This window comes from Lepidochelys olivacea, assembly GCF_965140295.1.
Source record: "Lepidochelys olivacea isolate rLepOli2 genome assembly, chromosome: 13".
NCBI classification, from domain to species: domain Eukaryota; kingdom Metazoa; phylum Chordata; order Testudines; family Cheloniidae; genus Lepidochelys; species Lepidochelys olivacea.
The window spans coordinates 38,919,057-38,931,772 of NC_140423.1; the positions used below are offsets into that span (position 1 = coordinate 38,919,057).

Genomic DNA, 12,716 nt, shown 5'->3' on the forward strand with positions numbered 1-12,716 from the left:
CGGTTCTGTGCCGGGCCGCGTTGCAATGGGGCTGGTACCAGAAGCAGGGAGAATCGGCGGAGGCAGCTGCGGCTCCCCAGGGACTTGATGTGCGGCACCCGCTGGGCAGTGGCCGTTCCCTGAGGCGGTTTGACAAGGCTGGTGTCTCTGTCTGGAAGATGAGCTCCAGCTCAACCCAGACATCCTGGCAGGATGCAGGCGTGGCTGGGCGAGGCTAGATGGTCCCAAGGGTCCCTTCTGGCCTTGCTCTCCCAGCCGAGGATGCTGCCCGTGAGCGGCACCGGCTGAACCCCTCTGCTCTCTGTGTCCCACAGGTGCGGTGAGTGCCCGGCTCCGGGCTCCTAGGAGGGGACAGCACTGCTTCGTCCTCTTCATTCCCTCCCTCCATCTTCAGCCCTCCTGGGCTCCGGCCCCCTCTCCGGACACTGGGAGGGACCATGTTCCACGGCAGCGCGGAGGGCGCGACAACGGCCGCTGAAGGGTCTGAGCTCCGCAGAACCCAGAGCAGGGAGGGCAGAGTCCTTCCCCGGACGTCCCCGTGGGGCAGCCCACGCTGGAGCTTGAGCTCAGCCCCGTGCCCCTCAATCCTCCACCCCCATCCCACGGCAGGGACTGGATTTCCTTGTGTGTCTGTGTGTGCAGGGCTGTAGTGTCCTGAGGTCTGGTCAACGTGGACTGTGGCGAGGGAGAAGAGTCTCATTTGATCCACCGTTTAACTTGCAACTTACACGGGAATTGTGTGTTTGATCAAAAATAAAAGGAGTTAAGAATTGGTGGCTGCATTTCAGGGTGGTTTGGGGGATTTAACCAAGGAGAACGGTACCCACTGTATGTCCCAGCCCCCCGGTGTCTCTCTACACATCCGTCCATTCTCAGACATGCACATATCTTTCTTTCTTTCTTTCTTTCTTTCTTTCTTTCTTTCTTTCTTTCTTTCTTTCCTGATCAGTGGTATTCCCTGCCCCAGAGATCTCCCCTTAGTGCCCCTCAGTCCCAGCTCTCTGGGTTCGTAGCTAGGCCCCCGTCTCCCATTGGGGCCAGTGCAGCGGGCATCCTTCATTTTATTCTCCATGCTGGGAGGCGCCCCCTACAGACACGACATGACCCTCTGGAGGGTGTCAGGGGTCCCTGAAAGTCGGGGATGGAGGTTGTGAATGAGATGGAGCCTGATTTGTATATTTATTTATTTATTTATTGTCACTCAGTGCACACAACAAAAGTCACACCCACACACACACCACACACAAAAATCCCAATGAAGAGCTAAATATGCAAAATACAGCACGACAGACACAACTCTGGCTATGGTCCTGCCCCAGGGCGGGGGGCTGGCTGGCGCAGGGGTGGGGAAGGGGATATGGGGCCTTTCCGCTCTAGGGGGCGCTGGCTCTGATCCAGTCCTAGAGCAGGGGCTGTTGGGCTCAGGAGGGTGGGAAGTGGGACTCGTGTTGTTTCCTCGCTAGGGGTGCTGGTTCCCTGCATGGTACGAGTTGTCCGGTCTCAGCCCAGCTCCCAGCGGGGCAGCATCCCCAGTGGCTGAGGGCGGATTAGGTCATGTGGGGTGAGCTCCTCGCTTCCCCCAGGGGGTCTCCCAGAGGCACAGCAGTGGTGGGGGGCAGCTGTGGGACTCAGGGTGGTGTCACCAATAGAGCCGGGAGTCCCGGCCCCTTGTCTCCGGGCGGACGGGGGCAGCGGCCCCTACACCATGCGCTGGACAGCGTTCTTGTACTCGGGGCCCCTCGCACGCCTCAGCTGCACCACGGTGGAGAACAGCCACTTCACCTGCGGGGGGGCAGAGAGAGCAGGGGTGAGAGGGGTCAGCGCTGGGGGAGCTGCTCGGTCTGTCTGTCTGTCATCCCTTCCTGCTTTTATGTCTGTGTCTCATTCACTCTGTCTCTCTTATTCACCTATTCTTCTTTCTCTTTCCTTCTTCTGTTCTTTCTTTCCCTTCCAAGCTGCCCTCTACTGAGCTAAACTCGTTCATTCCTTCGTTCCTATGTTCTCTCTCTCACCTTGAACAGGGTCACGGTGGCACTGTAGCAGACGCTCAAGAGGAAGAGGGTTATAAAGACTGAGAGGCTGGACCAGAGGCCATCAAGCTCTTCATCTCCGTCATCGCTGCAAAACTCACCCGACATGATCATCTCTGTTTGGGGGAGAGAAAGAGACATCAACTCCGACTCAGCCACTGTGACAGAGAGAGCTCGGACTCTGCATCCAACATCAATCCGCCTATCCCCTTCTCATCCTTCCATCCCTCCACCATTCCCTCTCTAGACATATCCAGCCATCCTAAACCACACACCCCTCCACCCATCCATCTCTAGACCGACCCCGCCATCCATCCATCCATCCATCCATCCATCCATCCATCCATCCATCCATCCATCCAACCATCCATCCATCCCTAGCGATGTCCTGCCCACCTATCTGTGTTAAGATACAACCATCCATCCATCCCTCCACACAGTCCCACACAGCCCTCACCCGACCCATCCATGACCACACACCCCTCCCCCATCCATCTCTAGATACAACCATCCATCCATCTCTAGATGCAACCATCCATCCATGACCACACACCCCTCCACCCATCCATCTCTAGAAACAACCATCCATCCATCCATCCATCCCCACCCACCCCTCTACCCATCCATTTCCAGATACAACCATCCATCCATCTTTAGATGCAACCATCCATTCATGACCACTCACCCCTCCACCCATCCATCTCTAGATACAACCATCCGTCCATCTCTAGATGCAACCATCCATCCATGACCACACACCCCGCCACCCATCCATCTCTAGAAACAACCATCCATCCATCCATCCATCCATCCATCCCCACCCACCCCTCCACCAATCCATCTCCAGATACAACCATCCATCCATCTTTAGGTGCAACCATCCATCCATCCCCACACACCCCTCCACCCACCCATCCATGACCACACACGCCTCCACCCATCCATCCCTATACACAACTGTCCATTCATCCAACCATCCATTCCACACAACTTCACTCACTCTCTCCGTTTGCACACATTCTCCATCCCTCCATTCCCACAAGCGAGGTGGCTCAGGATCCCTTAAAGTGTGTGTGAGGTGCTGGGATGCAGCAGCGACGGGGGAGCCTCCTAAAGACCAGGATGGATGGATTTCATGTGTGTTCCTCTATGACGCTGATCCCAATGTACCTAACAGTCAGGAGTCGCTTCAGATGGAACACAGCCGCCTCCGGGGCTGTTTATTTAGGGCTCCCATGGGTGGCACTGGGATGGTGACATCTGGTGGCTGTTCATAGGGGGCTCTCTCGGCCGGCACAGAGATGTGGCCCCCTTTGTTGTGGGACACAGGGGCTGTTTAGATAGGGACCCCTTGTCCAAATGCCAAGCTGTAGCTGACATGGGGGCTGCGGAACAGTGTCGCTTTGAGGAACAGAGCCATGAGTAATTTATGATGGGGAGGCTCAGGATCTCTCAGAGGAAAGATGGTGCCCCCTGCAGGATGGCGCCCCCTAGCACAGCAGTGGGGGCATTGAGATCAGCTCTGACTGTGGGGGGAGAACCCTCCATACTGAGCCCACTGCCATGCTCCCTGCAGGTGTGCATGGCTTCTGGATGACGCAGGTCTCATTCCCTACGTAAAGAGGGATCCAAGGATTTGGTTGGAGTTGGTAGCTGCTTCTTAGAGACGGGTGAGATATCCCCATATAAACTGACCCCCGCATACCCCACCCAAGCGTCAGACATGTCTCAGTGCTCGGTGAGGGGTCCGTGTATAAACAGCCCCCATGTTCCATCCCAGAGGGGAAGCAACTCAGCACGGGGTGAGGGATTCCTGTAACACCTGTCCCAGAGACGGCTGCATCTTAGAGCTGGCTGAGAGTGGAGGGAGAGCAGGCTGTGTGGCTGCTTCTGGGTGCATGTTTGTGTCTCTCTGTGTTGTGTGTCTCTGTGTGTACAAACATCACCGCCCAGGCGGGAGGGTCTCTGGGTCATGCCATGTTACATGTGTGTCCATCTGTACCAGATTGAGCTCTCTCTCTCTCTCTCTCTCTCTCTCTCTCTCAGCAACCACTGCAGTCTCCTACTTTGTGTGCCCCTCCCTGCTAGCAACTGCACGGCCCCAGGAGAACAGCCCTCACACTGCTGCTGCTGGCTACGCACCCTTTAGCACCATGCGTGGAGCTCTGTCCTCGGCACTGGTGTGTTCGAGCCCTGCGCTCGCCCATCCAGCCCTGGGGCCGACACACACACACATGTGCGTGTATGTGTGTGGGTGCCCTGTTGGGGCTAGGTAGGAGACAGGGCTCGTGTGTGGGGCCATAGAGGAGTCTGCCTCCTCTGTCCCACCCCACTGCCTGGGCCCCCTATGTCACCGGAGCTCGTGAGACTTTAGCTGAGCCCTTGCTTAGTGTCTGCTTCAGATAACAGCCCTACTGCTGGTGCTGCTTTGCGAGCACTGGGTGCCAGGAGCTGATCCCTGGTGCGGGGTGTTTGCTGTCTGTTGTTCTACCACCCCCTCCCCAGCTGCCACAGAGGGTCGGGGGTGGAGGGAGACCCCTTAGCCTCCTAGCCAGCGGGGGAGGTGTGTTTAGGGGTCGGGGAATTTGAATTGCCCTCCCTCCACTGATTCTCTCTGGAAACTCTCCCTGCTCCTCTCTGGGGTGGGATGGGATGTGGGGTAAATGCTGACCCTGACACAATGCCCCTCTGGGCATGCACAGGTTCTAGCCTAGAGGACCTTAGAATCATAGAATCATAGAATATCAGGGTTGGAAGGGACCCCAGAAGGTCATCTAGTCCAACCCCCTGCTCGAAGCAGGACCAATTCCCAGTTAAATCATCCCAGCCAGGGCTTTGTCAAGCCTGACCTTAAAAACCTCTAAGGAAGGAGATTCTACCACCTCCCTAGGTAACGCATTCCACTGTTTCACCACCCTCTTAGTGAAAAAGTTTTTCCTAATATCCAATCTAAACCTCCCCCACTGCAACCTTGCCTCAGTGGCATCCTAGGGATTGCTTAGCCATCCATCCATCCTTGCTCATCCCTCACCATCCATCCACCCTCATCTGTATCTTCCATCCACCCACACTGATTTGTACCCATCCATCCATTCTTGTTCCTAACCATCCATCCATCCATCCATCCATCCATCCATCCATCCAATGTCCTGTCTGTCTGTCCATCCATCCTCATCCCTCACCATCCATCCCTGCAACCCCATCCACTTATCTATCTATCCCTTTCAGTATTCATCCACCCCTACCCCTCCATCACCATTGGTACCCATTGACACTAATCCATTCATTGCCATCCATCCTTTCCCAAATATATGTAGTCAGCCATTATCATATTTACCCATCCTTTCATCTCCATCCATCACTCACTCACTATGGGTAACAACCCATTCATCCATCCACCTGCCCATCCCCATCGGTACCAGTCCAGTGCCATATGTAACTACCAATCCATTGACATTCATTTATACATCCATTCATCCCCATCTCCTCCTGTCCATCTATGACAGTCCATCTATTTATCCATCCATCAATCCTTCAGAAAGTGTACCCATCCACATTCACCATCCATCCATCTATACCCCCCCACGCACCCCTCTATCCATCCGTCCACCCATCTGCGGATCCCCATACACTTTTTCTATCCCTCGGCATCTGTTTATCCATTGGCATCCACCCTCTTTGAGCCATCCAACCATCATTCCCTGAGTGCAGTGCAGTCTAGTTGCAGGCACACTGGGTGGGCCATTCAGGACACCTGGATTCTGTTTCTAGCTCTGTCATTGACATGCTCGGTGATTTTGGGCAGGTCCCTTCCACTCTTGGTACCTCTGTTTCTCCTCCTCCTCTTTCTGTATTTAGGTTGTGAGAAGGACTGTCTCCCACTGTCTGTACCGTCCCCATCCCAACAGGGTCCTGGTCTCAGTTGGGGGCATAGGAGTTAATTTAATCCAAATAATGATCTTTCTATTTCTCTCCTCCTCCTTGTGATATCTCTTGGTGATATCGCCTGCCCCCTGAAGTATGTATCCGTCTAATCATCTCTTTGAACACCTGGCCTTCCAACTGAGATTGGCTTGAATGTGTCTGTTCCTCCGCAGTATGTCCGTGTGTATATGTGTAACCGTGCATCTACCCCCCTCTCCATCACTGTTTCCATGCTGTGTCTGTACTCATGCATGTATTCATCCTTCCTTACATGGCATGGACCCACATATCTATCTACCTTCCTTCCATGGCATCTACTCATCTTTCCTTTCATGGAATCTACCCATGTATCTATGTATCCATCCATGGTGTATATGTATCCACCCATACAGGATCTGGGTATTAGCACCCCCAGCCTTATAGCATCTCGGTTTCTCCCAGCCTGCAACTTGGGACCTCGTCCACCTTGGGCGACCTGCAGTTTTCACCCAGTGACACCACAACAAGGAGACCTGGGGGTGAGCTCAGGCTAGTTCCGTTTATTCACTTGTCATCACTGAGGGCACACAGATTATTTACAGGAAGCTGTACTGGACAATGCTACCAGTGGGGCTGGGAGGAGACGTCTTCATTTACCAGAGACTTTGCTGATGCTGCGTTGGGTGAACTTCATCTGCAGGGCTTCGTGGATGACCATGCAGGTGTAGGTGTCCCCGCTGTTCCAGCTGTCCTTGCTGACTTTCAGTTTGCTGTAGAGGAAGAAGTTTGAGTCGCCATCTTTGTCCTTCATGGGCGGAGTGGTGATGTTGTCAGTCTCCTTTTCACCTTCATGGTTCTTCATCCACTGCACCGAGATGTCCTCGGGGAAGAAGCCCCGCACCAGGCAGGTGAGGCTGACGGAGTCTTCTTTGCTCCTTAGCTCCTCGTTGTGGGGGCGCAGGAGGTAGACACCGGGGGTGGAGTGCTTTCCTTCGGTGGATGGGGATGGAGGACACAGATGAGCCAAGCACATTACTCATCTGGGGCACATGGGGATAAGGATGGGGTGTGTGTGTGTGTGTGTGTGTGTGTGTGTAGGATGGTAGGAACATCCCCTCTCTCCTTCAGGATGGAGGGGCTAGGGACTGGGAGCTGGTATCTCTGGAGCACAATTTGAGGGTGTGGATTTGGGGATGGAAAGGGACTCAGGGGCCAGGATCCCAGTTTGTTGGGGGTTGGGGCTTCCTCTTAAGGAGCATCCCCCCCTGCTGGGGGTGGGGATAGGGGAGTCTTTCCCCTTAGGGACCCTGAGCTCCTCTTACCTGGCTTCTTGGAGATGGATTTGATGAGAGGCGAGGGTAGATCTGAGTGCTCCACTTTGCAGGTAAAGGTCTCTCCATCCTCCCAGTCGCGGGTGAAGATGGGCATGGACCTGGAGGCGGTGAAGGTGCCGTTGAAGTGCTCATTGAGGGTCAGGATATCAGGGCTAATGGACTCTGGCTTCTCCCAGGACCAGACCACCCGGAGGCCAGAGTCGCTCGGCAGGTTGACCACCAGGCAGGTGAGCATGGGTCTCCGGGTCACGTACAGGGCGGTGGGGGATGGGGGCACCAGGAAGACTTGGATGTCGCTGGAAGATGTTGTTTCTTCTGGGGATGGGAGAGCCTGGGTCAGCCACTACGCTGGGTCTCCCCTGCCCAAGCCCATCCTGGTCTCCTCTCATGCCCTGTCCCCTAAAAAGCCCATCCCAGTCTCCCCCCACCACTCCTCTCCCACCTCGAGCCCAGCCCGGTGCCCCCTCCCCTTCCTAGGCAGCCTGGCCCCGCTCAGTGTCACCTCTGCACTTGTGGGCATGGTCCTGCTTTTTGCTTCCGGTGCCCGGGTGGTACACCTGGCAGGTGTACGTCTTGCCCTCCAGCCACTCGTCCTGGGAGACACTGGCATTGCTGCGGGTCCTGAAGGTTCGGCCGTTGGCGTCCTTCTTGGCAGAGTCGGTGTCACCAGAAAGTTGCCCGGGCTTGCCGTCCACCAGCCATTCCACCGTCAAAGGCTCAGGGTAGAAGCCGGAGATGAAGCACACCAGCTGGATGGCACCTGGCTTGCTGTTGCAGGAGGAGTGGAGGACGTGCACCTCGGGTTCAATGGGGATGGGCTCTGGGAGAAGGGTGGCAGGGGTTAGTTGTTGTACAGACCCCTCCTGGGCCGCCCTCACTCCCTGGAGCACAGTGCCCCCTACTGAGCCCCAGCACCCTGTTGTCCACAGCATGGCGCCCCTTACTGAGCCCCCACTCCCTGCAGCACTGGGCTCCCTACTGAGCCCTCTGCCCCTTTCCCTGCATTGCAGCACCCATCGCTTCTCTTTGCATGGTCTCTCTTTTCGTCCCTCCACCCTTTGGTGCGTGGTCTCTCTCTTTCCATACCCAACACTATCTACCTGTCCCTATTCACTCCCATCTCTCTGTGGTGTCTCTCTCTCTCCATCTCTCCTCCCACAGTGGTGACTCCCTTGGCTCACAGCGCCGGCAGGCTCCCATCCTCTCTCCCTGCACCAGTCACCAGATCAGGGACCTGAGAGAGCCCCAACCCCTGCCCTTCCCCCCCGGGCTGCACCGCGCCGTCCCTACTTGGGATTTTCTTGGAGATGCTGGAGCTGGTGGGCCGGTGTTGTACGTTGCAGCTATAGGTGTTAGACTTCCAGCTGCTGGCCGGGACGGTGACCTGGCTGCTGAGCGCGTAGAGGCCGCTGGAAGGTTGCAGCAGGGAGGGATAGGTCTTCACGCCCGAGGAGGCGACGCTTGGGCTCCACGTCACGGTGACCGGCTCGGGGAAGTATCCTTTGGCCAGGCAGCCGAAGGTGACCTGGGGGGTGTCGTCGCCGGTGCAGGAGGTCAGGGGGAAGACAGACGGGGCCGTGGGGCTGGCTGCAAAGGGAGAGAGAGCGAGGCCATGAGACGCAGCCCCTACCCCGCTCCATGCAGCACGGGGGCCCTAGCGTGGCCCTGGGCCCAGCACTCAATGCCGAGGGAGAGCGTCCCCTAACGGAGCCCCACTCTGCTCCATTCAGCACAGCAGACAGCTTGTGGTGACACTGATGTGTGTAAGTGGGTGCCTGAGAGAGGCTGCCCCCGTCTTCCCGGCGGAGTCACAGAGTCACCAGGAGCAGGGCCCCCAATTTAACTTGTGCTGCACAGACCCCGTTGTACTAGTGATTTTAGTTTGGGTAAATGTTATATTCTCATTAGGTTCCTAGGCAGTAACATCTTTGGCCCCTACTGGCTCGTAAGCATTTCTGTGGCTCAAACGCACATTGTTGGATATCCCCAATGAGTTCCCAGGACATTGCAGGAAAGACTGGGGCTGTTCAAGTCAACCCAGGACATATGGGCCCTTTGGGTTTGAGTTCGGGTTATCATTATACATAGGGGAGGAGGATTAAGGGTTAGGGTTAGGTGCTGGGGTTAAGGGCTAGAGGTTGGTGGGGTAGAATTAAGGGTGATGGTTTAATGGTTTGGGTCAAATACCTTTCCACTCTCAAGTTCAATATTTGTTGTGTTATGATTGGATTTCTAGCCAATCTTGTAGTCATTCAACCATCATATTCCTACCGGGTCTGATGCCATTTCTCAGAGGGAGTTAGTGAAACTCTTGGTTCCTAACCCAAGGGACTAATTTGCAAGTTCTGATAGTTCTTGTTTTGGGATGCTTGATACTAGACTGGAGATATCAAAACTCTGGTGCTTAGAGGGTCAAGGTGGGGAGGTTAGGGTTAGAGCTGGGGTTATGGTGAGGGGTATAATTGGTCGTTAGTACTTGTATCACAGCGGTCTAGAAAACCCAATCTAGGATCAGGGACCCATTGCACCGGGAGCTTTACAGAGAAATAAGAATGAGGACTCTACTGATCCCAGGACCATTGCAGCCTAAGCGATCTAAAGTCAGGGTTGGGGGGATAAGGTTGGGACGTTAGGGTTAGGGGTTGGGTTTGACGAGAGGGTCAGAGTTGAGGGTCAGAGTTAGGGAGTAGGGGCTAGAGAGCCGGGGTCAGGATGAGGATAGGACTATAGGGAAAGGGCGAGGTTTAGGGTGTTGGGGTTAAGGAGTTGGTGCCTCTGTCCACTGGGGTTAGGGTCCTGGTTAGGGAGTTAGGACAGAGTTGGGTGTCTAAGTAGTTGGGTTTAAGGTTTGGTTTAGGGTCAGAGTTCTGGGGTTAGAGTAAAAAACCTTCCCTCCCCCAAACTCAGTAGTCGACTGGTTTTCATGCCCCCTCGCGCACGACCTTTCTAGCCAGATTCCCACTCAAGAAACACTCATATTCTAACCAATTTGGATGAAGATTTTGCTGGACACTTTCCTAAACTCTACAGGAGAAATCTCCCAAGAATTTCAGTGGCCTCACTTTCTAGAAGCCCAAACTTGAAGTGCATTGGGGAGCAGTTACCGGGGTCTGCATCTCCAGTGGGCTTTAGCCGGAGACCTCAGAGCTCATCCCCCCTGGAAAGGAAGCCCAACGCGTCACCAGCTGAATGTGCCGCAAAAACGGAGCCAGCTCAACTCAAAGGCCAAATTAGGAGCCTGAACTCTGAGCTGTTGCCAGAAGAGGGGCTGCCAGTTACGTCCAGCCCCAGGCAGCCAAGCTGACATCTAGCTGTGCTGGGAACTCCCCACGCTCGGCCCTCAGCATGGAGCATGAGCACAGAGCTGGTGGAGGGAGGCTGGGACGGCTCAGAGAGACATGTTCCCACACTCGGTGAGTTTAGGGTTTTACCTCTGACAAGGGACATGCTAAAGGGAAATTATGCCTCAGTTTAGAAAGTTTTTGGTTGCAGATATTTGCGACTGGGCTAAAGAGAGGAGACAACAAAAGCCCCTTAGAAACAATTCAGCTGTTCCCCCAAACCTCTAGTTTCAGCCCCCCCAACCCTGAGCACCCCATGTCTGCTTATGTCCCTGAGTCCTGACCCCCATCCTCCTGCTAGCCCAGCCCTGCCCCCCACAACTCTGCCAGTGCCCCTCACTGCTGACCTGCAGCCCCTGCTAGCCCAGTCCTGGGCTCCCCCCAGCCCTGCCTGTGCCCCTCACTCCCATCCCACAGCCGCCTGCTATTCCAGCCCTGGCCTCCCCCCAATTCTTCCGGTGCCCCTCACTCCCAACCTGCAGCCCCTGCTAGCCCAGCCCTGCCCCCCTGAGCCCTGACGGTGCCCCTCACTCCTGACCTGCAGCCCCGGCTAGCCCAGCTCTGGGCTCCCTCTACAGCTTTGCTGGTTCCCCTCACTCCCGACCCACAGCCCCTGCCAGCACAGCCCTGGGCTCCCCCACAGCCCTGCCAGTGCCCCTCACTCCTGATGTGCAGCCCCTTCTAGCCCAGCTCTGGACCCCTTTCAAAGCTGTTATCCCAGCTTATAGGTGGAGTGTGAGATAAGCACCTCTGTTCCCCTGTCTCTGTGGGGGGCGGGGGGCACAGCGCTGCCTATGTTACCCATCCCGACCTCCCCAGCATATCCAGGCTCTGCAGGGGAGCCATGTTCTGCACCCTGCCCTGGTTTTGGGTCCACACAGGGGGATGTACCCCACTGCCCTTCATAGGTGAGAACAGAGCACAACACTCCTGGCTCCCAGTCCCCCCGCTCTAAGTCACTAGACCCCACAGCCCTCCCAGAGCTGAGGAGAGAACCCAGGAGTCCTGGCTCCCAGCCCCCTACTCTAATCTACTCCCCTCCCAGAACTGAGGAGAGAACCCAGGAGTCCTGGCTTCCAGCCCCCACTGCTCTACCCACTTTTCTCAGCTCCCCTCCCAGAGCTGGGGATAGAACCCAGGAGTCCTGGCTTCCAGCACCATAGATTCATAGAATCATAGAATATCAGGGTTGGAAGGGACCTCAGAGGTCATCTCGTCCAAACCCCTGCTCAAAGCAGGACCAATCCCCAATTTTTGCCCCATCCCTAAATGGCCCGCTCAAGGATTGAACTCTCAACCCTGGGTTTAGCAGGCCAATGCTCAAACCACTGAGCTATCCCTCCCCCCACACCACTCCCATTCTAACCACCAGACCCCACTGCCCTCCCAGAGTTGGGGAGAGAACCCAGGAGTCCTGCTCCCCTCTCTTCAAAGTTTTCTTCCCTAAAGGTGCTCACTCTGATAGGGTTAAAACACCCCCTGTACTCACCCCAATAGCAGCCGCTTTCCTCTAATTTACTCACCAAATTATCAGCCATGGTGGGTTGCAGCCCGGCCCTGGAGACCGGGGGGTTCTGTCCATGTGTCCCACTGTGGTCTGTGTCATTTGGATTGTTCATCTGAGGTTTCTTTGCCTGTCGGACATCCCCTCTTCTTCCCCCACAATGGTCATCAAAGATAATTATAGGTTGTTATCTATCAGTGACGCCCACTCAGGAGCTTTTAGTGTTGAAGCTGGTGAGAAGGTGTGAAAATTGGATTGGATGGGGCGAGTGCTGGCGTGAAAAAACAACTTTCACTTGTCTCAACTTCCCCTTTTTGGCCCATATTGGTTGTTTGTTGGTTTTCACCAGAGATTCAGTCATGAAGCCTGCAGAGCGCAGAAAAGATTGAAGTCTCTGGTGTGTGTGTGGGGGGGTGTCTTTTAGAGAACCTGCCATGGGGGGGCGTGTGTGTGAAAAAACCGACTTTACTGCTGTCCTGGAGCTGGGGATAGAACCCAGGAGTTCTGGCTCCCAGCCCCCCCATTCTAAGCCACAAGACCCCACTCCTCTCGTAGGTCTGGGGATAGACTGATCCTGGAAAGGGAAGGGTAGTGAGATAATAGC

At 55.5% G+C, this 12,716-nt stretch overlaps 1 gene segment (V, D, J or C); it reads right to left on the minus strand.

The window, feature by feature from the left end:
• Nucleotides 1-1,698: 1,698 nt before the first annotated feature.
• Nucleotides 1,699-12,146, minus strand: LOC311529938 (immunoglobulin heavy constant gamma 2-like). The segment is given in 7 exons: nucleotides 12,098-12,146; nucleotides 8,558-8,854; nucleotides 7,770-8,087; nucleotides 7,256-7,582; nucleotides 6,591-6,923; nucleotides 2,013-2,146; nucleotides 1,699-1,782 (listed from the first exon to the last, which is right to left on the minus strand).
• Nucleotides 12,147-12,716: the final 570 nt, after the last annotated feature.